Here is a 27,199-nt window from a genome sequence, read left to right on the forward strand (position 1 = left end):
GTGATTACTGGACCAAGACTAGAAGGAGACTAGTCTGTAAAAGGAAGATTACTGGAATTCCTCTATGGGTGAGGTTTTATCTGTATTCAGTTTTCTTACTGTATTAGACATAGACTTGCATGTTCTATTTTATTTTGCTTGGTAATTCACTTTGTTCTGTCTGCTATTACTTGGAACCACTTAAATCCTACTTTCTGTATTTAATAAAATAACTTTTTACTTATTAATTAACACAGCGTATGTATTAATACTGGGGGGGGGAGGCAAACAGCTGTGCATCTCTCTCTATCAGTGTTATAAAGGGTCAACAATTTATGAGTTTACCGTGTATAAGCTTCATACAGGGTAAAATGGATTTATTTGGGGTTTGGACCCCATTGGGAGTTGAGCATCTGAGTGTTAAAGACAGGAACTCTTCTTAAGCTGCTTTCAATTAAGCATACAGCTGTTAGGGGATGTGGTTCAGATCTGGGTCTGGGTTTGCAGCAAGCTAACGGGTCTGGCTCAAACCAGGCAGGGCACTGAAGTCCCAAGCTGCCAGGGCAGGAAAGCAGGGGCAGTAGTAGTCTTGGCATATCAGTTGGCAGGCCCAAAAGGGTTTCTGTGATCCAACCCCTCTCAGGATTATAATGGGTCAAACAGTTATTAAAACAGAATTTAGTGTCATTAGACATATACCTGTAAAAAGTCTGACAGTTTTTTTAAAAAAAAACAAAACATTTAAAATAAACTTTCCTTGGCAGGCTTGGCTTAAAGGACATTTATCAGTGTTTTAGTTGTGACTAACAATACAAAACAATTTAAAGTTATTAAACAGTGGAGCTGATTTATGCTGCAGACTGCCTGCTTTGGGGGGAGGAAAGGGCAGGGAGCAAGTCCTAATGTTGGGGGAGGGCAAATGTACAGAAGTGAATTCATTACACTAGCATTAATCATATTAGCAACTGTATTTCCTCAGAATCATGAGTGTCTGTTCTGTCATTTTAAAGTTCTGAATGAAAATGATTGATATACTTTGCAGTCTAACGGAATCTCATATTAGCATCAGATTATGAGTGTAGCAGATAATAGCTTCTCCAGGGATCATTTGCTGCTTAAATTCTATTTCTAAAACTTCAAGGCAATTCTAAAGGACAGTTTGATATTGTCCCCAACAATCTGCATTACTAAAGTGCCACAAGACTATAGAGTGAGTCATCAGCACAGGCTGGACAGCCGAGATAGCATGACATAAAGATAAATTACATCTCCCCAGTCTTTCTTTGAAAGGGAATGTATGCTTGCATTGACTACGGTGTGGACTTGCAATGTTAAACAAGTCTTTAGAGGTCTTCTAAATTAAAGTTTTTGGTGCAAAGTTAGTCAATTAAACAGAAGGCCAAATCCTGAGGTTCTTGTGCAGTTTTCATTCAGCTTTTGCATAGAACTTGTCCAAATAATGACTGAGCAAATATGGAGTAAAAAAAATGAATAAAACGTTTTGTAATTTTGAAAAAATTGTGCCCTGAAAATTATTTTGTTTGTGTGTTTTGTAGGTCAATAGGTAGTCAGATGCTATAATCAGTATCCATGAATAATAATAATAAATGTAATGTGAAACTTCATTTATTTACTGTGTCCATGTGTTTGCGCATGCGCAATAGAATTGAATGAATATTGGTAAAAAATCTGGGTATTCTCTCAAATTTGAATATGGATTTCCTTTAGCTGTATTTGCATCTTATTGTGTTCCCTTTCCTCAAACATTTACTACCTGAATTACCATAGTGTGTAGGGATTCTCGTCATAGATGAGGACCCTGTTGTGATAGACATTGTATAAACACAGAAACAAAAGACAGTCCCTGCCTTAAGGCTTACATGACAAGAGACAACAGATGGATGCAGACAGATGGGGGAGTGTGTGTAGCTTTATGCTGCAGTGAAAAGCATGTTGTGTCCACACCACATTGTGTAGCGACATATATTAATGAAGGCTCTGGCAGTGGGTAGGCAGTGGGAAAAGGATTCAGCAGCTTCCCCTGCTTCTTCACCTTCACTAAGGTGAGGAAAGGTTCAGGCAGCAGGGAAAGGCTCAGCCTTTCCCCGCTGCCTCTCTCCTGCCAGAGCCTTTCCCCACTGCAGGAAAATGCTCAGCAGGGAGACAGCAAAGCACTACAGTGCAGATAAGGTAAGGTGTGTGTGAGTAGAGAGCTGTGTAGGGTATGTTCTTCGGTACGTACCCAGGCCATTCAGACCTGGTCTCTGTACACTAGCAACCAAACCAAGTAACTAGGCATCACAGCATGAGGAGGGATTTGAAGGTGGATAATGAGATAGCTGTGCAGATGTTTACATGGATCATCTCCCAGGCATGTGGGACCGCATGGGAGAAAGCACTAAGGTATTTGTTTGTAATTGTAACAAGTGGGACAGTGGAGGCCACTCATGGAAAGTTAACTTTAAGCTCACATGTACAAGTAGTCAGACTGGATGGCACTGCTTGACATGGTAGGGAACGAGGTTCCCAAACTCCTGGCCAAAGCCATAGCACTGAGACTATTTAGCAAACTAGATAAGGATCTGAGTGCCTTAAACAGGACTGACCACATTGTTGGTGGATAGAAAATCATTTCTGTGATTCTAGACTTAGTATCTTCCCCTTGATCTTTTAAATAGAGAAAATGTTGGTAGCATGAACCTGTAGGGATACTCTCCTGCTCCTCTGGTCTACATTATGGGGGGAATTGACCTAAGATACGCAACTTCAGCTACGAGAATAGTGTTGCTGAAGTCGACGTATCTAATGGACTGCCGCCGCTCCCCCGTCGACTCTGCTTCCACCTCTCGCCGCGGTGGAGTACAGGAGTCGACTGCAGAGTGATCAGGGATCAATTTATCGTGTCTACATTAGACACGATAAATCGATCCCCGATAGATCGATCACTACCTGCCAATCTGGCGGGTAGTGTAGACGTAGAATGATCTATCCTCATGCTTGAATGATTTTTTTTTTGAGTGAGAGAGACACTGTGGAAGTAGTTTATTACATGACTAAGTGTTATGAGATCTTGAAGAGATTTTTACTTGTAACTTTTCTGGAAGTTATCCAGGCCGATGTGTAGAACTACATTGATTAACATTGGCTGAAGATCACCCTAACGCTATTATTTGTCCATCCATGTGGTGAACCAACAATGAGAATTGGGAGTCTAACTCTCATTTATGCCTTTGAAAATCATCTCTGTAGATTCTGTTTCTAGCTCTGCATGAGCCCTTTCCTCTAGTGAAAACTGAAGGAGTTTGGATTCCATGCTCCAGTTTTGGCCTGTCTCTACTTTAAACCTTTCTGAGGTTTGCCCTTCATTGTTTGTTTGTATCCAATCCAGTTTTAGCTTTGATGCATATAAATCAGGTGCAAAGAAGTGTAATGGTATGATTCTTAGAAAAATCCTCATTGATGTGCCATTATAATTCATTGCAAAATGCAAAATGCAATAGAAAAGAAAAGACAAATTCTTCTGAACAGAATAGCAAACAGACATGCTCCTAAAGCAATCTGCCTCTAGGTTCTTCTGGGTCTGGATGAATTTAGGGATTCTATCTGTTCTTGGGGAATGCTGCAGTAGTTAGATGAGCTCTGAATGACTTGGCAGCTGGCATTTAGCAATCTTGGAATCGTATTCATTCTATTGTTGAACTACAGAACGCAATTACTATTTATTCAAAATATACTGCAGTTCATTTAACCAGCTGAAAGGCTGTTCTGAGTTACATAAGCAGTACTTACTGCTCACTGGAGTGTTTAGAGAAGAGAGGGATTTGGTGTTAAGTCTAAATCCTTATGTTTTCTAGCACTTTGTATATTTGGTCTGTAAGAGTAGTGAAAACTATGTTGCATCAATTTCTTTTATTGGGATTTCGTTAGTTCAACTGGAAATTAATACTATGAATGATCTACAATTAAATGGATATGAATCTTAATGAATTTCAATATATATTTTGCGGTACTGTTTTTATAATCTGCTCTTGAAGGTTTTTATGAGAGAACAGAAACATATAGCATGGTTCAAGGAAATAAGGTTGGTTGAAGCTAAATAAAAATATTAAGGAATGTAGTATTATGATTTTCCAGTCACAGAGAGCCATATGCTTTAGGTAAGAATAGATTTTATTTTAGATTATGAGAATAACAAAACAAGAGCGAACCAGAGAGTCTCCATAAGAAAGTACACAGTGTAGGTCTCCTCCTTGAAAGTGTGCACTGAGCTCTGCCTACCAGCATGATCCTGGAAGGCATAGAATAGTAATAGCAGAGAGACACAGAAAATCAGTCATAACAGATACAAACTAGACACCCTGAAGACAACACTTTATGATCTAAGAAAGGGTGCAAGCATTCTAGTTGCCAGAATGGGTGACATTGTCAGACATATAAGTCATTTCAAATGATGGGGTTAGCTACTATATGTAAGAATAGATGGATAGTACCTCCAGGAATGGGGGGATCCAATTATTGCTCATCTTTAATTCTTAATCTGATTCTGATTGCAATCTATTTAGGTAGGATCATTCATATCTGTACTGTTTAATTTTATGAAGTGGTTACCAAATGCTATTGCACATTCAGTGACCCAGATTCTAAGTGGATATGAAGCATAGCACAGCTTCATTGACTTCACTAATATGTTTATAGTAATTGTAACAAATCACATTTTTAAAATTCTGCCAAAAAAATAGAGCAGACATGTCATCTGAACAGCAGCATTATTCACATACAGCACTATTACAATATCCTTATTTTGCATACAGATAGATAATAGAATAGACTCACCTCTGGATTTGAACCTTCATGTTCAAATGATTGTAACGAACCATTTCACAGAAAACTGCTATTGCCACACACAGTGTTTTGATATTTGTACAAAAAAGGTTATTTGTGGCCAACCAAAATGTCAGTCTTTGGGAAAGCTGGTGATTTTTAATTGAACCAGATCAGTATGTTATTGCATTAGCATTTTTATAGTACTTTGTTTCTGATTGCCTAAATAAAATGATATGAGGTACACAGCAGCTGATTCATTGTTTGCCACAACTAATGACTTGTTGAATGCAGTACATTGGACAAGATATCTGCATGATATTTTAATATGATTTTCATTCGAAGCCACATGTGATCTAATTATACTGAACATGTACCTGTCATTCATTCTTGATATTAAGAAGTGCTACAAACAGACAGGGTGACCCATTAAATCTTTGGAAGGATAAAGGGACAATCCTATGAAAAATTGATTAAGAAGGTGCTGCAGCAAAATGGATTTTATTCAAAATTATTTGAGAATTAATATCATAGAGCTGTATCCATACTATGGTATAATCAAAAGCTGATGATAATATTACTGCAACATATCTCCCAACATGGAAAATCAGTTTAGCCTTTCTTAATCTACTGCATTATCGCATTCTGTGACAAAGCTTTGTCCTTGCCTCCATGGGGTCTCGCGTTTCCTGATGGATTTCGCTAGCCTCAGAGGCTCACTGTGACCCTCCATGTAACCCTTCTTTCTCTAGAGATAAGGGTCACAGTCAACTGAGCCATTTTCATCATAAGCCAGCGTGGGAGGTGAGGAGAAGTTATCCTTGCACAGTCTCTGTTGTCTCCCAGTCTCAGTGATTAATCAGGGGGCAAAGCCAGGGAGGGGGGAAGCCCAGGCCCACCCTCTACTCCGGGCTCCAGCCCAGGGACCCTAATAGTATCAGCTATGGTAGCTGACCTTTTAGAAACATGACATGTACAATTCCCTGGGCTACTTTCCCCACAGCAGCCCTCACTTCCTCAAGCTCCACTTCACCCTTACCTCAGGGCTTCCTTCCTTGTGCCTGATATGGGGTGTACTACTCAGCCTCTCCAACCACGCAACTTCTTCCCACACCTCCTGACATGCACTCCCACCTGACTAACAGGGAGGCTTTTAACTAGTTTCAGCCAGCCCCTGATTGGCTTCAGGTGTCCCAATCAACCTAGCCTTCTCCCTGCCTTCTGGAAAGTGCTTAATTGGACCCAGGTGTCTTAATTGACCTGGAGCAGCTGCCATTTCACTGATCCTGGTACCAGGGATTTGTTTAGCGTGGAGCAAATCTCTCTCTCCTTCTCCCACTGCTCTCCCATAGCCTTCTAGTTTGGAGGGAAGTGGGAAGCTGCTACTCCTGCTGTTACTAGGCCCTAAGTTCTCCCTGCTGCTCCAGCTGCTCCCCTGGCTGGGCCAGACACCACCCCCCCGTTCTCTGCTACTTGGCTGCTGGACCCCCCACTCTTGGGTGCTGCTACTGCTGCAACTGCAGCCCTGGGGGGGGGCTGCTAGCCCACTCCCCAGAGAGGGGGAGTGAGGGACCCCAGCCACTGCTGTTGTGGACACCACCACCACCACCTGAGAGGGGTCCATTCTGCCTGCCTGGACTACAACCTGGAGTTCCTGGAGCTGCTACTGCTGCTGCAGAGGCTGCTGCCTGGAGCTGCTGAAGCCCGAGGAGGAGAAGAAGAGGATCATCTGCCAGTGGGGCGGCACCTAGAGACTTTGCAGACCACCGTGGAGGGGGCCCTAAGACTGAGTAATTTTCAAACTGTGCTCTTGTGGTGGGGGTTTTGACTGTGTTTGTAAGGACACGGGGGGTGTGGCGTGGAGCTGCCCCCCGATCCATCTGTGTGTCCCCCCCAACCCCCACCACTATTACCAACACCGCTGCCCCCTCCACCACTCCCACTGGCTGTATACCATCTGCCTCAGCTCCTGCCTCTGGACTCAGCTGCTTGCTTGGCTTGCCACGCCCTATTTCCACCCTTGGGGCCAGAAGCAGCAGCCAGCTAAAAAAAGACTTGTGCAAGTGCACATGGGCACATGTGCCCCCCCGGACTGCCTACCCCCCAGCTTTGCCCTTTACTACCTGCCCCATTTGCCACTTGCTTTGCCTCCTCTTTTGCTCCAGCCCCCCTTACTAGCTTCAGTTTGTTTGCCTGCCCCGCCCATTTCCTTCTGCAGCCTTTGTTTGTTTGCCCCGCCCCAGCCGCTGAAGCTAGCCCCTTGGTTTCCCTGTTCTACCCCCAGACCGCTTAGCCCCTCGCTCCGTGTGCCCATGCCCCCTCCCATGCGCTTGTGCAATTCCCCTTTTTAGTTGCAACCCTCTTCACTGCACCCTCAATGTTGTTGAATCCCCCCCGCCCCCGTAGTGCACCAAGAGGAGCCGGAATTTCCACCTTGTGTCGGTGACTGACCCCTAACCCCTGATTGCCCCCCGTCCAGCCCACCCCTTTTGGCGCCCTCCTCCCCTGCCTGCAGCCTAGCGGGGAGGAGTGGTCGACCTGCTTCCCCTCTCCCCTCCTCCTTTTGATGTCCTCCCTTTCTTCCTTGCTCATGATGGCGGGGGATGAGACGGGTGAGACTTCTCCAGTAGCCCGAGCTCCCCCTCCCCCGCCTGCCCCTCTGTCACCCCCCCAAGCTTCTACCTCTGCTGCCAAACCATCTGCCATCGGCCCGTTGGGGCACCAGCAGCGACGGGCACCGGGGTGACCTCCACTGCTGCCACGTCTATCACCCCCTCAGATTTGCGGGGAGTCCTCCCAGCCGGCGGGAAGGGCCAGGGGAAGAAGAAGGGGAAGGGCCCCGCTAAAAAGACCAGGCCCTCCATGGCTGGGGCTGCCCCCGATGCCCCGGCCCCATCTCCAGCTGGGGCGCCCCTCCCCGCTGTTCCCTCCACCAGCTCTGCAGGTGTCCCTCCCCCGGCCCCTAGAGCATACGCCCAGGTGGCGGCAGCCCCCCCGCCTGCCGCTACATCATTTCTCCAGCCCACCGCCTCCGCTACCATCTATAGCGGCCGGAGCCCCTTTGCCACCATGACCAGGAAGCACGGCGTCCGTTGCCTCCTGGTGCCCGCCTCACCCCACGTGGAGACCTATGTGCGGGCATTGGCGAGGGTGGTGGGGCCCACGGCCATTGTGGCGGCCTCCAAAATGTATGGCAAGGTCGTCTTCTTCCTAGCATCGGAGGCCGCCGCCCAGGAGGCGGTGGAGAAGGGCCTGGCGGTCGGGGGCGTATTCGTCCCCTTAGAGCCACTAGAGGACCGGGGCGTCCACCTGGTTCTGACCTCCGTCCCTCCCTTTCTGCCCAATGCCGCCCTGTTACCCACCCTTTCTACCTTGGGAAAGCCCATCTCTGTCATCAGCCCTCTCCCGTTGGGCTGCAAAGACCCCGCCCTCCGTCACGTCCTCTCGTTCCGCCGGCAAGTGCAGCTTCAACTGCCGCCGGCGGCGCGCGACGGAGAGGCACTCGAGGGGTCCTTCCTAGTCCCCTACCAGGGGACCCCTTACCGGGTGCATTATTCCATGGGGGAGGCCCGGTGTTACCTCTGTCGGGCGATGGGGCACGTCCGGAGGGACTGCCCCCTAGCCCGGGAAGAAGGGGCAACCAGGACCCCCGAGCCCCGGCAGGGCAGCGGCCCCGTCATCACCGACGCCCCTGGCTGCCCGGCACCTGAAACTGCCCCTCCTCCTTCACAATCCACCATTGCTCCCGCTCAGGCCCAAGGGGCACCCCCCCCACTATGCCGAGCCGAGCGGGAGAACCCCGCCCCCGCTGCTTCCAATCTGGCGGGGTCTGTGGAGGAGGGTGCGGCAGGGACAGCGCCAAGCATGGGAGAGGGCCCGCCCCAAGGGGAATCTTTCCTCCCTTGTGCTGCCCCACCGTTACCCCTTCGAGTCCCTGAGCCATCGCCTCTGCCCCCTGACACAACCCCTGCTAGCCAGCCCCCGGATGATGCCATGGAGGGCTGGGCCCTAGTCCAGGGGAAGCGGGGCAAGCGGAAGGCTCGAGCTCCGCTCCTCCCATCTGACGCGGAGACCCCCCGGAAGACCAGGAAGGGGGGCACCGATGCCGAGCCTTCCGCTCTACCCACGGGTGTGTTCCACCCACCAGAGCCGGCTGGGGAAGACGTGGCAGCACTGGAAGGCGGTATCTCCCCTCCACGGGAGTCCCTCCCCTCCAAGACCCCCGAGGCACCATTTGAAACCCCAGTGTGCCCCGAAGTAACGGTCGCGTCAGGTGCCGGCGGGGAGAATCCCGGGGTAGCGGAAAACAATTTCCCCTCTATATATGAGGAGATCGAGGCCCTGGGTCTGACCCCGGTCACCCAAGGGGAGGACGATCCTATGCCAGCGGGCCTCGATCTGGGCGACTTCTTTCCAGCCCCCTTTTCCCCATACTCCCTCCCCATAACCGTTGTTTCTGCTCCCACCTCCGAGGAGCCCCTGGACTCCTCCATCAACCCGGCTGCAGAGGGCACCCTGCTGAGAGCCACCGAGCCAGTTGAGGCGACGGCCAGTGCCACGCGGCTGGAACCTGAGCCACCAGGGGCATCCCTCGCTGGTGAGGAGCATTCGACCTCCTTTCCGGGAGAGGACCCTACAGAAGAAAGTCCACCTCGTGATGCTGTGGCTGCCAAATCCACCAGAGAGCTTGCGCCCGGCATCAGTGAGAGCCCTCTCCCGACCCAGACTCTCACCTCTACCCCTGCCCCTGCCCTTATCCCGCCCACCTCCCGAGATATTATTGCCACCCCGGGACACTCTCCTTCCCCTTTTCAACAGATGACTCCCAGGGAATGGCCTTTGTGTTTGCCCGTCCCGACCCCCCAGGGGCTGCTATTCTCCCTCCGCCGCCCCCTATCGCCTCAGCATTCAGGTCAACCCATCAAGAGCCACGTCGGGGGTCCGCACCCTGTCTGCCCATCTCGCTGGGCCAGGGGGCTGTACCAAGAGCCCCATCGGGGAGCAACCAGACCATAACCCCAGCCCCCCATGCGCTGTGAGAGGAGTTGCGGGAGTTCCTAGAAGACGTCCGTGGCTCCCGCAACAAAGTCCAGCTTGCCCTTCAGCGATGGGGGGACTTTAATCAAATCCTCCGGGCCGCAAGGGCCCTCATGGGGGAGGGGAAAAGGACCGGGAGACAGGGCGCCGTGGCCTACCAGCGGGTCCGCCACTTCCGTGACTCCTTACTCACCTACGGGGTGGGTCACGGACTGCTGCACAGCCCGCCGGGAGCCACGAGCATCCCTGCCGGCGAGGATCCCCCCCAGCCCTCCTCATGGCACCCTTTACCATTACAACATTGAACACCCATGGCTGTAAGATGGGTCTCCGCAGGTCCCAGGTGCTCTCCTTCCTTCGAGAGGGGAGGTACTCTGTGGTTTTCCTGCAGGAGACCCATACGGATCCGACCGCCGAAGACAGCTGGCGGCTGGATTGGGGGGACAGGGTCTACTTTAGCCACCTCACAGTTCATACGGGTGGAGTGGCGACCCTGTTCTCCCCCGAACTACGGCCCGAGGTGCTGGGGGTCGCCGAGGCTGTGCCGGGTCGCCTGCTGCACCTCCGGGTCCAAATGGAGGGGATTGTAGTCAACCTCGTCAACATCTATGCCCCAGCAGTGAGCCCGGAGCGGCTGCAATTCTATCAGCAGGCATCCGCCTTCCTCGGCACCTTGGATCCTCAGGAGTGCCTGGTCCTGGGAGGGGACTTTAACATCACCCTTGAGGAACGGGACCGCTCGGGAACCGAGCAGAGCCCGGCCGCCGTCGCCGTCCTCCAGGAGATAGTCGAACACCACTCCCCGGTGGACGTCTGGCACGACCACCACCCGGATGACACTTCCACGTTCACCTTTGTCCGGGTGGAGGCCCATCGGTCGCGCCACTCCCGGTTGGACCGCATTTATTTATCACGCTTTCATCTTTCACGAGCCCACTCCTCCAGCATCCGGCCGGCCCCATTTTCTGACCATCACATAGCCACCGTGACAGCCTCCCTCTGCGCGGAGAGGCCGGGGCCGGCCTATTGGCATTTTAACAACAGCTTGCTGGAGGATGCGGGCTTCGTGGCGTCCTTCCGGGAGTTCTGGCTGGCCTGGCGAGGGCAGCGGCGTGCCTTTCCCTCGGCACGGCGCTGGTGGGACGTAGGGAAGGTGCGCGCCCGGCTCTTCTGCCGTGACTACACCCGGGGCACCAGCCGACGGAGGGATGCAGCGATAGAGCAGTTGGAACGGGAGGTCTTAGAGCTGGAGAGGCGTCTGGCCGCCAGCCCCGAGGATCCACCCCTCTGCGGAGCGTGCCGGGAGAAGCGGGAGGAGCTCCGGACCCTCGAGGACCATCGGGCCCGGGGTGCCTTTGTTCGATCCCGCATCCGTCTCCTTCGGGAGATGGATTGCGGCTCCCGCTTCTTCTACGCCCTGGAAAAAAAGAGGGGGGCTAAGAAACATATCATCTGCCTACTGGCAGAAGATGGCACCCCCCTCACGGATCCGGTGGAGATGTGCGAGAGGGCGAGAGCCTTCTACGCAAGCCTTTTCTCCCCGGAGCCGACCGATCCTAACGCTTGCAGAGTGCTGTGGGAGGAGCTCCCGACGGTCAGCGTGGGCGACCGAGACCGGCTAGAGCTGCCCCTCACTCTGGCCGAGTTCTCGGAAGCCCTCCGTCGCATGCCCACCAATAAATCTCCCGGCATGGACGGGCTGACAGTGGAGTTCTACCGCGGGTTCTGGGACATCCTGGGCCCAGACCTAGTCACCGTCTGGGCCGAGTCTTTGCAGAGCGGGGTCCTCCCTCTTTCGTGCAGGCGAGCCGTGCTGGCCTTACTGCCAAAGAAGGGGGACCTCCGCGATTTACGAAATTGGCGTCCCGTCTCGCTCCTCAGCACGGACTACAAAATCGTGGCAAAAGCCATCTCCCTGAGGCTAGGGTCCGTGCTGGCGGACGTGGTCCACCCAGACCAGACCTACACCGTCCCGGGCCGCAGTATCTTCGACAACCTATATCTGGTCCGGGACCTATTGGAACTTGAGTGAAGGGATGGTCTGTCGTTCGCCCTCCTGTCTTTAGATCAGGAGAAGGCGTTCGACAGGATGGATCACGGGTATCTCCTGAGCACTCTGCAGGCATTTGGCTTCGGACCCAGGTTTGTGAACTTTCTCCGGGTGCTGTACGCTTCCGCAGAGTGTCTGGTAAGGCTCAACTGGACCCTGACCGAACCGGTCAACTTCGGGCGAGGAGTACGGCAGGGGTGCCCCCTCTCAGGCCAGCTGTATGCTCTGGCGATCGAGCCCTTCCTCTGTCTCCTCCGAAGGAGGTTGACAGGGTTGGTGCTGAGGGAGCCGGAGCTGCGGCTGGTCCTGTCGGCGTACGCTGATGACGTGCTCCTCATGGTCCAGGACCCGGGCGACTTGGTGCGAGTGGAGGCTTGCCAGGCCATCTATTCAGCAGCCTCCTCTGCGCGGGTCAACTGGGTCAAGAGCTCTGGCTTGGTGGTAGGGGACTGGCGGCAGGCGAGCCCCCGCCCACCCGCGCTTCAAGCCATCCGGTGGAGCACGGGTCCGCTGCTCTCTCTGGGCGTTTACCTTTCTGCCACGCATCCCTCTCCGCCGGAGAACTGGCAGAATTTAGAGGGCGGGGTGATAGAGCGGCTCCGGAAATGGACAGGACTACTCCGGTGCCTCTCCCTTCGAGGGAGAGCGTTAGTGCTTAATCAACTAGTCCTGTCCATGCTTTGGTACCGGCTCAACACCCTGGTCCCGGCCCCGGCTTTCCTGACCAACCTGCGGACATCGATTCTGGAGTTCTTTTGGTCAGGACTGCACTGGGTCCCTGCAGGGGTTCTCCATCTACCTGTGGAGGAGGGAGGGCAGGGCCTCAAATGTCTGCTTACTCAGGTCCATGTCTTCCGCCTCCAGACCCTGCAGAGGCTCCTTTATGGTGCAGGTAGTCCGGCGTGGAGCATACTGGCGCACGCCTTCCTGCGCCGCTTCCGAGGGCTCCAATACGACCGGCAGCTTCTTTATCTCCATCCGAGAGGTCTTCTGCGAGACCTCTCCGGGCTGCCGGTCTTCTACCAGGACCTCCTCCGGACCTGGAAATTCTTTACAACGAGCAGGTCCGTGGCGGCCACCGAGGGGGCAGATCTCCTTGCGGAGCCCCTGCTTCACAACCCCCAGCTCCGTTTGCAGGTGGCGGAGTCCCGCTCGGTGCGCCAGAGGTTGGTCCTGGCAGAGGTCACAAGAGTCGGAGACCTCCTGGACTATGACCGGGGAGACTGGCTGGATCCCCTATCCTTCGCTCAGCGCATGGGGCTTTCCAGACCTTGTACTCCCCGACGCATACTTCAGGAGGTGAAGACCGCTTTGCCGCCCGCTGCTCGGGTTTATCTCGACCGGGTCCTGCACGAGGGCACGCCCCGCCCACCCACTACCCCAGGCCCGCCGGACCTTTTAATTGGACCCCTGCCCCGTGGACCCAACCGATCCCTTCACCCCTTCACTAGAAGCCGGCTGCACGAGATGCAGCCGGTCTGTTTTCAAACCGCGCCAAGAAAACATCTCTACACGCTTGTGCTTCACACCCTTCACGCCCGCACCCTCGTGTCCCGCCCCGATACAAAATGGCGGGACCTCCTGCCACCTTTGGAGGGTGAAGAGCCCCGGTGGGACAGCCTATATTCCATCTTCGTCCCAAAGCCCGCCGGGGATGTCAGTTGGCGGCTCCTTCACGGAGCCGTGAGCACGGGCGTGTACTTGGCGCGGTTCACCACAATCCCAGACACCTGCCCCTTTTGCGGCGTGAGGGATACCCTGGCACATGTCTACTTGGAGTGTGCCAGGCTGCAGCCCCTATTCCGGCTCCTCACCAATATCTTATTACGTTTTTGGTTGCACTTCTCCCCTCACCTTCTCATTTATGCACTCCCTATCCGTGACCCCACAAAGTCACGGGATCTCCTGGTCAACCTCCTCCTGGCCCTAGCTAAAATGGCCATCTACAAAACCAGAGTGAGGAGGTTGGCCGATGGAGTCTCCTGTGACTGTGGGGCCTATTTCTAATCCTCGGTCCGTTCACGTATCCGGGCAGAGTTCCTCTGGGCGGCGTCCTCTGACTCCCTTGACGCCTTTGAGGAGCAGTGGGCTCTGTCCGGGGTTCTCTGCTCGGTGTCCCCGTCCGGTTCCCTTCTTTTGACCCTTTGACCGCACTCCTGTCCCTGTTATTTTATTAGTTGTTCCCCGGAATTTTTTGGGTATCTAGGTCCTGTGGATCCCCCTTTTAGGCTGGGGGGGATCCTTTAGCAGTGGACGGGCTTCGCCCGCCCACTTCCCGGATCCCAATAAGACTGCTCTTCCATAGCCTTCTAGCTTGGAGGGAGGTGGGAAGCTGCTACTCCTGCTGCTAGGCCCTAAGCTCTCCCTGCTGCTCCACTAGCTGGGCCAGACAACCCCCAATCTCTGCTACTTGGCTGCTGGACCCCCCCACTCTTGGGTGCTGCTACTGCTGCAACTGCAGCCCTGGGGTGGGGAGGGGGCTGCTAGCCCACTCCCCAGAGAGGAGGAGTGAGGGACCCCAGCCACTGCTGTTGTGGATACCACCACCAGCACCACCACCTGAGAGGGGTCCATTCTGCCTGCCTGGACGACCACCTGGAGTTCCTGGAGCTGCTGCTGCTGCTGCAGAGGCTGCTGCCTGGAGCTGCTGAAGCCCGAGGAGGAGAAGAAGAGGATCATCTGCCAGTGGGGCAGCACCTAGAGACTTTGCAGACCACCATGGAGGGGGCGCTAAGACTGAGTAATTTTTCAAACTGTGCTCTTGTGGTGGGGGTTTTGACTGTGTTTGTAGGGACACCGGGGGTGTGGCGTGGAGCTGCCCCCTGATCCATCTGTGTGTCCCCCCCAACCCCCACCACTGTTACTACCACCGCTGCCCCCTCCACCACCCCCACTGGCTGTATACCATCTGCCTCAGCCCCTGCCTCTGGACTCAGCTGCTTGCTTGGCTTGCCACGCCCTATTTCCACCCTTTGGGCCAGAAGCAGCAGCCAGCTAAAAAAGACTTGTGCAAGTGCACATGGGCACATGTGCCCCCCCTGGACTGCCTACCCCCCAGCTTTGCCCTTTACTACCTGCCCCATTTGCCACTTACTTTGCCTCCTCTTTTGCTCCAGCCCCCCTTACTAGCTTCAGTTTGTTTGCCTGCCCCGCCCATTTCCTTCTGCAGCCTTTGTTTGTTTGCCCCGCCCCAGCCTCTGAAGCTAGCCCCTTGGTTTCCCTGTTCTACCCCCAGACCGCTTAGCCCCTCGCTCCGTGTGCCCATGTCCCTCCCATGCGCTTGTGCAACTCCCCATTTCAGTTGCAACCCTCTTCACTGCACCTTCAATGTTGTTGAATCCTGCCCCCCATAGTGCACCAAGAGAAGCCGGAATTCCACCTTGTGTCGGTGACTGACCCCTAACCCCTGATTGCCCCCCGTCCAGCCCACCCCTTTTGGCGCCCTCCTCCCCTGCCTGCAGCCTAGCGGGGAGGAGTGGTCGACCTGTTTCCCCTCTCCCCTCCTCCTTTTGGTATCCTCCTTTCCTCCTTGCTCATGATGGCGGGGGATGAGACGGGTGAGACCTCTCCAGTAGCCCGAGCTCCCCCTCCCCCGCCTGCCCCTCTGTCACCCCCCCAAGCTTCTACCTCTGCTGCCAAACCATCTGCCATCGCCCCCGTTGGAGCACCAGCAGCGACGGGCACCGGGGTGACCTCCACTGCTGCCACGTCTATCACCCCCTCAGATTTGGGGGGAGTCCCCCCAGCCGGCGGGAAGGGCCAGGGGAAGAAGAAGGGGAAGGGCCCCGCTAAAAAGACCAGGCCCTCCATGGCTGGGGCTGCCCCCGATGCCCCGGCCCCATCTCCAGCTGGGGCGCCCCTCCCCGCTGTTCCCTCCACCAGCTCTGCAGGTGTCCCTCCCCCGGCCCCTGGAGCATACGCCCAGGTGGCGGCAGCCCCCCCGCCTGCCGCTACATCATTTCTCCAGCCCACCGCCTCCGCTACCATCTATAGCGGCCGGAGCCCCTTTCCCACCATGACCAGGAAGCATGGCGTCCGTTGCCTCCTGGTGCCCACCTCACCCCACGTGGAGACCTATGTGCGGGCGTTGGCGAGGGTGGTGGGGCCCAGGGCCATTGTGGCGGCCTCCAAAATGTATGGCAAGGTCATCTTCTTAGCATCGGAGGCCGCCGCCCAGGAGGCGGTGGAGAAGGGCCTGGCGGTGGGGGGCGTGTTCGTCCCTTGAGAGCCGCAAGAGGACCTGGGCATCCGCCTGGTCCTGACCTCCGTCCCTCCCTTTCTCCCCAATGCCGCCCTGTTACCCGCCCTTTCTTCTTTGGGAAAGCCCATCTCTGTCATCAGCCCTCTCCCGTTGGGCTGCAAAGACCCCGCCCTCCGTCACGTCCTCTCGTTCCGCCGGCAAGTGCAGCTTCAACTGCCGCCGGCGGCGCGCGACGGAGAGGCACTCGAGGGGTCCTTCCTAGTCCCCTACCAGGGGACCCATTACAGGGTGCATTATTCCACGGGGGAGGCCCGGTGCTACCTCTGCCGGGTGATGGGGCACGTCCGGAGGGACTGCCCCCTGGCCCGGGAAGAAGGGGCACCCAGGACCCCCGAGCCCCGGCAGGGCACCGGCCCCGTCATCGCCGACGCCCCTGGCTGCCCGGCACCTGAAACCGCCCCTCCTCCTTCCCAGTCCACCATTGCTCCCGCTCGGGCCCAAGGGGCACCTCCCCCACTATGCCCAGACGAGCGTGAGAACCCCGCCCCCACTGTTTGCAATCTGGCGGGGCCTGTGGAGGAGGGTGCGGCAGTGACACGGCCCTGCATGGGAGAGGGCCCGCCCCAAGGGGAATCTTTCCTCCCTTGTGCTGCCCCACCGTTACCCCCTCGAGTCCCTGAGCCATCGCCTCTGCCCCCTGACACAACCCCTGCTAGCCAGCCCCCGGATGATGCCATGGAGGGCTGGGCCCTAGTCCAGGGGAAGCGGGGCAAGCGGAAGGCTCGAGCTCCGCTCCTCCCATCTGACGCGGAGGCCCCCCGGAAGACCAGGAAGGGGGGCACCGATGCCGAGCCTTCCGCTTTACCCACGGGTGTGTTCCATCCACCAGAGCCGGCTGGGGAAGACGTGGCAGCACTGGAAGACGGTATCTCCCCTCCACGGGAGTCCCTCCCCTCCAAGACCCCCGAGGCACCATCTGAAACCCCAGTGTGCCCCGAAGTAACCGTCGCGTCAGGTGCCGGCGGGGAGAATCCCGGGGTAGCGGAAAACAATTTCCCCTCTATATATGAGGAGATCGAGGCCCTGGGTCTGACCCCGGTCACCCAGGGGGAGGACGATCCTATGCCAGCGGGCCTCGATCTGGGCGACTTCTTTCCAGCCCCCCTTTCCCCATACTCCCTCCCCCTAACCGTTGCTTCTGCTCCCACCTCCGAGGAGCCTCTGGACTCCTCCATCAACCCGGCTGCAGAGGGCACCCCGCTGAGAGCCGCCGAGCCAGTTGAGGCGACGGCCAGTGCCACGTGGCTGGAACCTGAGCCACCAGGGGCATCCCTCGCTGGTGAGGAGCATTCGACCTCCTTTCCGGGAGAGGACCCTACAGAAGAAAGTCCACCTCCTGATGCCGTGGCTGCCAAATCCACCAGAGAGCTTGCGCCCGGCATCAGTGAGAGCCCTCTCTCGACCCAGACTCTCACCTCTACCCCTGCCCCTGCCCTTATCCCGCCCACCTCCCGAGATATCATTGCCACCCCTGGGACTGTCTCCCTCCCCTTTCCAACAGATGACTCCCAGGTAATGGCCTTTGTGTTTGCCCGTCCCGACCCACCAGGGGCTGCTATCCTCCCTCCGCCGCCCCCTATCGCCTCAGCATTCAGGTCAACCCATCAGGAGCCCCGTCGGGGGTCCGCACCCTGTCTGCCCATCTCGCTGGGCCAGGGGGCTGTACCAAGGGCCCCATCGGGAAGCAACCAGACCATAACCCCAGCCCCCCATGTGCTGCGAGAGGAGTTGCGGGAGTTCCTAGAAGACGTCCGTGGCTCCCGCAACAAAGTCCAGCTTGCCCTCCAGCGATGGGGGGACTTTAATCAAATCCTCCGGGCCGCAAGGGCCCTCATGGGGGAGGGGAAAAGGACCGGGAGACAGGGCGCCGCGGCCTACCAGCGGGTCCGCCACTTCCGTGACTCCTTACTCACCTACGGGGTGGGTCACGGACTGCTGCGCGGCCCGCCGGGAGCCACGAGCATCCCTGCCGGCGAGGATCCCCCCCAGCCCTCCTCATGGCACCCTTTACCATCGCAACATTGAACACCCGTGGCTGTAAGATGGGTCTCCGCAGGTCCCAGGTGCTCTCCTTCCTTCGAGAGGGGAGGTACTCTGTGGTTTTCCTGCAGGAGACCCATACGGATCCGACCGCCGAAGACAGCTGGCGGCTGGATTGGGGGGACAGGGTCTACTTTAGCCACCTCACAGTTCATACGGGTGGAGTGGCGACCCTGTTCTCCCCCGAACTACGGCCCGAGGTGCTGGGGGTCGCCGAGGCTGTGCCTGGTCGCCTGCTGCACCTCCGGGTCCACATGGAGGGGCTCGTAGTCAACCTCGTCAACATCTATGCCCCAGCAGCGAGCCCGGAGCGGCTGCAATTCTATCAGCAGGCATCCGCCTTCCTTGGCACCTTGGATCCTCAGGAGTGCCTGGTCCTGGGAGGGGACTTTAACATCACCCTTGAGGAACGGGACCGCTCGGGAACCGAGCAGAGCCCGGCTGCCGTCGCCGTCCTCCAGGAGATAGTCGAACACCACTCCCTGGTGGACGTCTGGCGCGACCACCACCTGGATGACACTTCCACGTTCACCTTTGTCCGGGTGGAGGCCCATCGGTCGCGCCACTCCCGGTTGGACCGCATTTATTTATCACGCTTTCATCTTACACGAGCCCACTCCTCCAACATCCGGCCGGCCCCATTTTCTGACCATCACATAGCCACCGTGACAGCCTCCCTCTGCGCGGAGAGGCCGGGGCCGGCCTATTGGCATTTTAACAACAGCTTGCTGGAGGATGCGGGCTTCGTGGCGTCCTTCCGGGAGTTCTGGCTGGCCTGGCGAGGGCAGCGGCGTGCCTTTCCCTCGGCACGGCGCTGGTGGGACGTAGGGAAGGTGCGCGCCCGGCTCTTCTGCCGTGACTACACCCGGGGCACCAGCCGACGGAGGGATGCAGCGATAGAGCAGTTGGAACGGGATGTCTTAGAGCTGGAGAGGCGTCTGGCCGCCAGCCCCGAGGATCCACCCCTCTGCGGAGCGTGCCGGGAGAAGCGGGAGGAGCTCCGGACCCTCGAGGACCATCGGGCCCGGGGTGCCTTTGTTCGATCCCGCATCCGTCTCCTTCGGGAGATGGATTGCGGCTCCCGCTTCTTCTACGCCCTGGAAAAAAAGAGGGGGGCTAAGAAACATATCATCTGCCTACTGGCAGAAGATGGCACTCCCCTCACGGATCCGGTGGAGATGTGCGAGAGGGCGAGAGCCTTCTACGCAAGCCTTTTCTCCCCGGAGCCGACCGATCCTAACGCTTGCAGAGTGCTGTGGGAGGAGCTCCCGACGGTCAGCGTGGGCGACCGAGACCGGCTAGAGCTGCCCCTCACTCTGGCCGAGTTCTCGGAAGCCCTCCGTCGCATGCCCACCAATAAATCTCCCGGCATGGACGGGCTGACTGTGGAGTTCTACCGCGTGTTCTGGGACATCCTGGGCCCAGACCTAGTCACCGTCTGGGCCGAGTCTTTGCAGAGCGGGGTCCTCCCTCTTTCGTGCAGGTGAGCCGTGCTGGCCTTATTGCCAAAGAAGGGGGACCTCCGCGATTTACGAAATTGGCGTCCCGTCTCGCTCCTCAGCACGGACTACAAAATCGTGGCAAAAGCCATCTCCATGTGTGGCGGACGTGGTCCACCCAGACGAGACCTGCACCATCCCGGGCCGCAGCATCTTCGACAACCTATATCTGGTCCGGGACCTATTGGAACTTGGGTGTAGGGATGGTCTGTCGTTCGCCCTCCTGTCTTTAGATCAGGAGAAGGCGTTCGACAGGATGGATCACGGGTATCTCCTGAGCACTCTGCAGGCATTTGGCTTCGGACCCAGGTTTGTGAACTTTCTCCGGGTGCTGTACGCTTCCGCAGAGTGTCTGGTAAGACTCAACTGGACCCTGACCGAACCGGTCAACTTCGGGCGAGGAGTACGGCAGGGGTGCCCCCTCTCAGGCCAGCTCTACGCTCTGGCGATCGAGCCCTTCCTCTGTCTCCTCCGAAGGAGGTTGACAGGGTTGGTGCTGAGGGAGCCGGAGCTGCGGCTGGTCCTGTCGGCGTACGCTGATGACGTGCTCCTCATGGTCCAGGACCCGGGCGACTTGGTGCGAGTGGAGGCTTGCCAGGCCATCTATTCAGCAGCCTCCTCTGCGCGGGTCAACTGGGTCAAGAGCTCTGGCTTGGTGGTAGGGGACTGGCGGCAGGCGAGCCCCCGCCCACCCGCGCTTCAAGCCATCCGGTGGAGCACGGGTCCGCTGCTCTATCTGGGCGTTTACCTTTCTGCCACGCATCCCTCTCCGCCAGAGAACTGGCAGAATTTAGAGGGCGGGGTGATAGAGCGGCTCCGGAAATGGACAGGACTACTTCGGTGCCTCTCCCTTAGAGGGAGAGCGTTAGTGCTTAATCAACTAGTCCTGTCCATGCTTTGGTACCGGCTCAACACCCTGGTCCCGGCCCCGGCTTTCCTGACCAACCTGCGGACATCGATTCTGGAGTTCTTTTGGTCAGGACTGCACTGGGTCCCTGCAGGGGTTCTCCATCTACCTGTGGAGGAGGGAGGGCAGGGCCTCAAATGTCTGCTTACTCAGGTCCATGTCTTCCGCCTCCAGACCCTGCAGAGGCTCCTTTATGGTGCAGGTAGTCCGGCGTGGAGCATACTGGCGCACGCCTTCCTGCGCCGCTTCCGAGGGCTCCGATACGACCGGCAGCTCCTTTATCTCCATCCGAGAGGTCTTCCGCGAGACCTCTCCGGGCTGCCGGTCTTCTACCAGGACCTCCTCCGGACCTGGAAACTCTTTACAACGAGCAGGTCCGTGGCGGCCACTGAGGGGGCAGATCTCCTCGCGGAGCCCCTGCTACACAACCCCCAGCTCCGTTTGCAGGTGGCAGAGTCCCGCTCGGTGCGCCAGAGGTTGGTCCTGGCAGAGGTCACAAGAGTCGGAGACCTTCTGGACTCTGACCAGGGAGACTGGCTGGATCCCCTAACCTTCGCTCAGCGCATGGGGCTTTCCAGACCTTGTACTCCCCGACGCACACTTCAGGAGGTGAAGGCTGCTTTGCCGCCCGCTGCTCGGGTTTATCTCGACCGGTTCTGCACGAGGGCACGCCCCGCCCACCCACTACCCCAGGCCCGCAGGACCTTTTAATTGGACCCCTGCCCCGTGGACCCAACCGATCCCTTCACCCTTTCACTAGAAGCCGGCTGCACGAGATGCAGCCGGTCTGTTTTCAAACCGCGCCAAGAAAACATCTCTACACGCTCGTGCTTCACACCCTTCACGCCCGCACCCTCGTGTCCCGCCCCAATACAAAATGGCGGGACCTCCTGCCACCTTTGGAGGGTGAAGAGCCCCGGTGGGCCAGCCTATTTTCCACCTTAGTCCCAAGGACCACTGGGGATGTCAGTTGGCGGCTCCTTCACGGAGCCGTGAGCACGGGCGTGTACTTGGCGCGGTTCACTTCAATCCGAGACACCTGCCCCTTTTGCGGCGTGAGGGATAACCTGGCACATGTATACCTGGAGTGTGCCAGGCTGCAGCTCCTATTCCGGCTCCTCACCAATATTTTATTACGTTTTTGGCTGCACTTCTCCCTTCACCTTCTCATTTATGCACTCCCTATCCGTGGCCCCACAAAGTCATGGGATCTCCTGGTCAACCTCCTCCTGGCCCTAGCTAAAATGGCCATCTACAAAACCAGAGTGAGGAGGTTGGCCGATGGAGTCTCCTGTGACTGTGGGGCCTATTTCCGATCCTCGGTCCGTTCACGTATCCGGGCAGAGTTCCTCTGGGCGGCGTCCTCTGACTCCCTTGACGCCTTTGAGGAGCAGTGGGCGCTGTTCGGGGTTCTCTGCTCGGTGTCCCTGTCCGGTTCACTTCGTTTGACCCTTTGACCGCACTCCTGTCCCTGTTATTTTATTAGTTGTCCTCCAGAACTTTTTGGGTATCTAGGTCCTGTGGATCCCCCTTTTAGGCTGGGGGGGATCCTTTAGCAGTGGACGGGCTTTGCCCGCCCACTTCCCAGATCCCAATAAGACTACTCTTCCATAGCCATCTGGCCTTGCCCCATCACAATTTGTATACCTTTGCATCAAGGGATACAATTTATTTTTGCTTTTATAGATGTTCACCTTGATATCTGTTGTCAAAACACATCTATTGGTAGATTGCAGTGGATCTTGAAGACCCTGAATTTTTCTTTCTATTCTTTGTTCCTTAGTAAAGAAAATTAATATGTGTAAATCTGATCTGAGTTTGATATACGATTGGAGTTTCTTGATGAATACAAATGCAGAGTGTGACTGAGTGCCTGGGATGGGCCTCACTGAGGGTATGTCTACACTACGAAATTAGGTTGAATTTATAGAAGTCAGGTTTTTATAAATCATTTTTATATAGTTGATTGTGTGCGTCTCCACACAAAATGCTCTAAGTGCATTAACTCAGCGGAGTGCTTCTCTCCCTCCCTTCCTCCGTGAAAGCAGACAATCGTTTCGCATCTTTTTTCCTGAGTTACCTGTGCAGACGCCATACCATGGCAAACATGGAGCCCGCTCAGGTAACTGTCACCGTACATCTCCTGGGTGCTGGCAGACGTGGTACTGCATTGCTACACAGCAGCAGCAACCCATTGCATTGTGGCAGCAGACGGTGCAATAGGCCTGATAACCTTCGTCATTGTGTCCAAGGCTCCTGGCCACGTCGGTAAAGTCGGTCAGGAGCGCCTGGGTAGACATGGGCGCAGGGACTAAATTAGGAGTGACTCGACCAGGTCATTCTCTTTAGTCCTGCCAGCAGTCCTATTGTACCATCTTCTGCCAAGCCGCCAGGAGATGTGGATGGCTAGCAGTCCTACTGCACCGTCTGCTGCCAGCCAAAGATGTAAAAGATAGATGGAATGGATCAAAATAAGAAATAGACCAGATTTGTTTTGTATTCATTTGCTCCCCCCTCCCTCCCTCCATGAAATCAGTGGCCAACAATCGTTTCGGTGAGGTCTGTCAGGGGCACCTTGAAAAGTTTAATGGAGATTCAGTCCTGCCTGAAATACCGGGGGCAGGGATAGCTCAGTGGGTTGAGCATTGGGTTGAGCATTGGCCTGCTAAACCCAGGGTTTTAAGTTCAATCCTTGAGGGGGCCATTCTGTGTGACAGTTGTTTTTGTTGATTTGTTGATTTTAATTCCATGTAAGCCAACCCTGTAAGCCATGTCGTCAGTTGCCCCGCTCTCCATTAGAGCAACGGCAGACAATTGTTATGAGCCTTTTTTTCTGTGCTGACACCATACCATGGCAAGCATGGAGCCAGCTCAGATCACTTTGGCAATTAGGAGCACATTAAACACCACGTGCATTATCCAGCAGTATATACAGCACCAGAACCTGGCAAAGTGAAACCAGGTGAGCAGGCAACGTCTGCGCAGTGATGAGAGTGATGAGGACATGAACACAGACTTCTCTCAAAGCAGGGGCCCTGGCAATGTGGGCATCATGGTGCTAATGGGGCAGGTTCATGCAGTGGAATGCAGATTCTGGGCCTGGGAAACAAGCACAGACTGGTGGAACCACATAGTGTTGCAGGTCTGGGACAATTCCCAGCGGCTGCGAAACTTCCGCATGCGTAAGGGCACTTTCATGGAACTTTGTGACTTGCTTTCCCCTGACCTGAGGCACAAGAATACCAAGATGAGAGCAGCCATCACAGTGGAGAAGCGAGTGACAATAGCCCTGTGGAAGCTTGCAATGCCAGACAGGTACCGGTCAGTCGGGAATCAATTTGGAGTGGGCAAAACTACCGTGGTGGCTGCTGTGATGCAAGTAGCCAACGCAATCAAAGATCTGCTGATATCAAGGGTAGTGACCCTGGGAAATGTGCAGGTCATAGTGGATGGCTTTGCTGCAATGGGATTCCCTAACTGTGGTGGGGCCATAGACGGAACCCATATCCCTATCTTGTCACCAGAGCACTAAGCCGGCAAGTACATAAACTGCAAGGGGTACTTTTCAATAGCACTGCAAGCACTGGGTGGATCACAAAAGATGTTTCACCAACATCAACGTGGGATGGCCGGGAAAGGTACATGACACTCGCATCTTTAGGAACTCTGGTCTGTTTCAAAAGCTTCAGGAAGGGACTTTCTTCCCAGATCAGAAAATAACCATTGGGGATGTTGAAATGCCTATAATTATCCTTGGGGACCCAGCCTACCCCTTAATGCCATGGCTCATGAAGCCATACATAGGCAGCCTGGAGAGTAGTCAGGAGCTGTTCAACTAGAGGCTGAGCAAGTGCAGAATGGTGGTAGAATGTGCATTTGGACGTTTAAAAGCATGCTGGCGCAGTTTAATGTCTCGGTTAGACCTCAGCAAAACCAATATTCCCACTGTTATTACTGCTTGCTGTGCGCTCCACAATATCTGTGAGAGTAAGGGGGAGACGTTTATGGCGGGGTGGGAAGTTGAGGCAAACTGGTTTTGCGCAGCCAGACACCATGGCAGTTAGAAGAGCACAGGAGGGTGCGGTGCACATCAGAGAAGCTTTGAAAACCAGTTTCATGACTCGCCAGGCTATGGTGTGAAAGTTCTGTTTGTTTCTCCTTGATGAAACCCCCCGCCCCTTGGTTCACTCTATTTCCCTGTAAGCTAACTACCCTCCCTACCTCCTTTGATCACCACTTGCAGAGGCAATAAAGTCATTGTTGCTTCACATTCATGCATTCTTTATTAATTCATCACACAAATAGGGGGATAACTGCCAAGGTAGCCTGGGAGGGGTGTTGGAAGAGGGAAGGACAAGGCCACACAGCACTTTAAAAGTTTAAAACTTATTGAATGCCAGCCTTCTGTTGCTTGGGCAATCCTCCGGGGTGGAGTGGCTGGGTGGCCGGAGTCCTCCCCACTGCATTCTTGGGTGTCTGGGTGAGGAGGCTTTGGAACTTGGGGAGGAGGGCAGTTGGTTACACGGGGCTGTAGTGGTGGTCTGTGCTCCTGCTGCCTTTGCTGCAGCTCAACCATATGCTGGAGCATATTAGTTTGATTCTTCAGCAGCCTCAGCAATGAATCCTGCCTCCTCTCATCATGCTGCCGCCACATTTCAGCTTCAGTCCTCTCTTCAGCCTGCCACCTCTCCTCCCGGTCATTTTGTGCTTTCCTGCACTCTGACATTGTCTGCCTCCACATATTTGTCTGTGCTCTGTCAGTGTGGGAGGACAGCATGAGCTCAGAGAACATTTCATCGTGAGTGCGTTTTTTTCGCCTTCTAATCTTCACTAGCCTCTGGGAAGGAGAAGATCCTGTGATCCTTGAAACACATGCAGCTGGTGGAGAAAAAAAAGGGACAGCGGTATTTAAAAAGACACATTTTATAGAACAATGGGTACACTCTTTCACGGTAAACCTTTTTGTTAACATTACATACATAGCACATGTGCTTTCTTTACAAGGTCGCATTTTGCCTCCCCCCACTGCGTGGCTAGCCTGTCCCCCACCTCTACCCAGTGGCTAACAGTGGGGAACATTTCTGTTCAGCCACAGGCAAACAGCCCAGCAGGAATGGGCACCTCTGAATGTCCCCTTAAGAGAAGCACCCTATTTTAACCAGGTGACCATGAATGATGTAACTCTCCTGAGGATAATACAGAGAGATAAAGAACGGATGTTGTTTGAACGCCAGCAAACATACACTGCAATGCTTCATTCTACAATGATTCCCGACAACGTGCTACTGGCCTGGAGTGGTAAAGTGTCCTACCATGGTGGATGGAATAAGGCTGCCCTCCCCAGAAGCATTTTGCAAAGGCTTTGGGAGTACATCCAGGAGAGCCACGAATGCCAGGGCAAATTAATCATTAAACATGCTGGCTTTTAAACCTTGTATAATATTTTAAAAGGTACACTCACCAGAGGTCCCTTTTCCACCTGGTGGGTCAGGGAGGCAGCCTTGGGTGGGTTCGGGGAGTACTGGGTCCAGGTCCAGGGTGAGAAACAGTTCCTGGCTGTTGGGAAAACCGGTTTCTCTGCTTGTTTGCTGTGAGCTATCTACAACCTCATCATCACCGTCTTTCTCGTCCCCAAATCCTGCTTCCATGTTGCCTCCATCTCCATTGAAGGAGTCAAACAACACGGCTGGGGTAGTGGTGGCTGAACCCACTAAAATGGCATGCAGCTCATCATAGAACCGGCATGTTTGGGGCTCTGACCCAGAGCGGCCGTTTGCCTCTCTTGTTTTCTGGTAGGCTTGCCTCAGCTTCTTAAGTTTCACGTGGCACTGCTTTGGGTCCCTATTATGGCCTCTGTCCTTCATGCCCTGGGAGATTTTGACAAATGTTTTGGCATTTTGAAAACTGGAACGGAGTTCTGATAGCAAGGATTCCTCTCCCCATACAGCGATCAGATCCCATACCTCCTGTTCAGTCCTTGCTGGAGCTCTTTTGAGATTCTGGGACTCCATCATGGTCACCTCTGCTGATAAGCTCTGCATGGTCACCTCTGCTGATGAGCTCTGCACTCACCTGCAGCTTGCCACGCTGGCCAAACAGGAAATGAGATTCAAAAGTTTGCAGTCCTTTTCCTGTCTACTTGGCCAGTGCATCAGTTCAGTTGAGAGTGCTGTCCAGAGCAGTCACAATGGAGCACTCTGGGATAGCTCCCGGAGGCCAATACCATCTAATTGCATCCACTGTACCCCAAATTCGATCTGGCAAGGCTGATTTCAGCGCTAATCCCCTGGTCGGGGTGGAGTAAAGAAATCGATTTTAAGAGCTCTTTAAGTTGAAAAAAAGGGCTTCATTGTGTGGACGGGTGCAGGGTTAAATCGATTTAACGCTGCTAAATTCGACCTCAATTCCTAGTGTAGGGGCTGAGAATAGTATACTCAGGGTAGACTGCAAGGAGTAGGGCAGATAATCCCCCAAACTGGTGGTTTATTCTATAATTAGATTCACCAAGCCAGTAACTACAAAACTGTAATAGCACACTGGTTGCCAAGAAGCCAAATACAGTCCCCTTTAAGCATTCCAGCCCTTGACTCTGATCTAGACAGCCA

General features: G+C 54.9%; 1 long non-coding RNA gene across 1 annotated transcript; it reads right to left on the reverse strand.

Annotated features, from left to right (window-relative positions):
- Positions 1-449: 449 nt before the first annotated feature.
- On the reverse strand, positions 450-25,663 carry LOC122455902. The gene is made up of 3 exons (XR_006274412.1): positions 25,650-25,663; positions 24,684-24,693; positions 450-615 (listed from the first exon to the last, which is right to left on the reverse strand). It is a non-coding gene; the product is annotated as an uncharacterized LOC122455902 (long non-coding RNA).
- Positions 25,664-27,199: the final 1,536 nt, after the last annotated feature.

Source organism: Dermochelys coriacea, chromosome 9 (assembly GCF_009764565.3).
Source record: "Dermochelys coriacea isolate rDerCor1 chromosome 9, rDerCor1.pri.v4, whole genome shotgun sequence".
In the NCBI taxonomy this organism is placed as follows: domain Eukaryota; kingdom Metazoa; phylum Chordata; order Testudines; family Dermochelyidae; genus Dermochelys; species Dermochelys coriacea.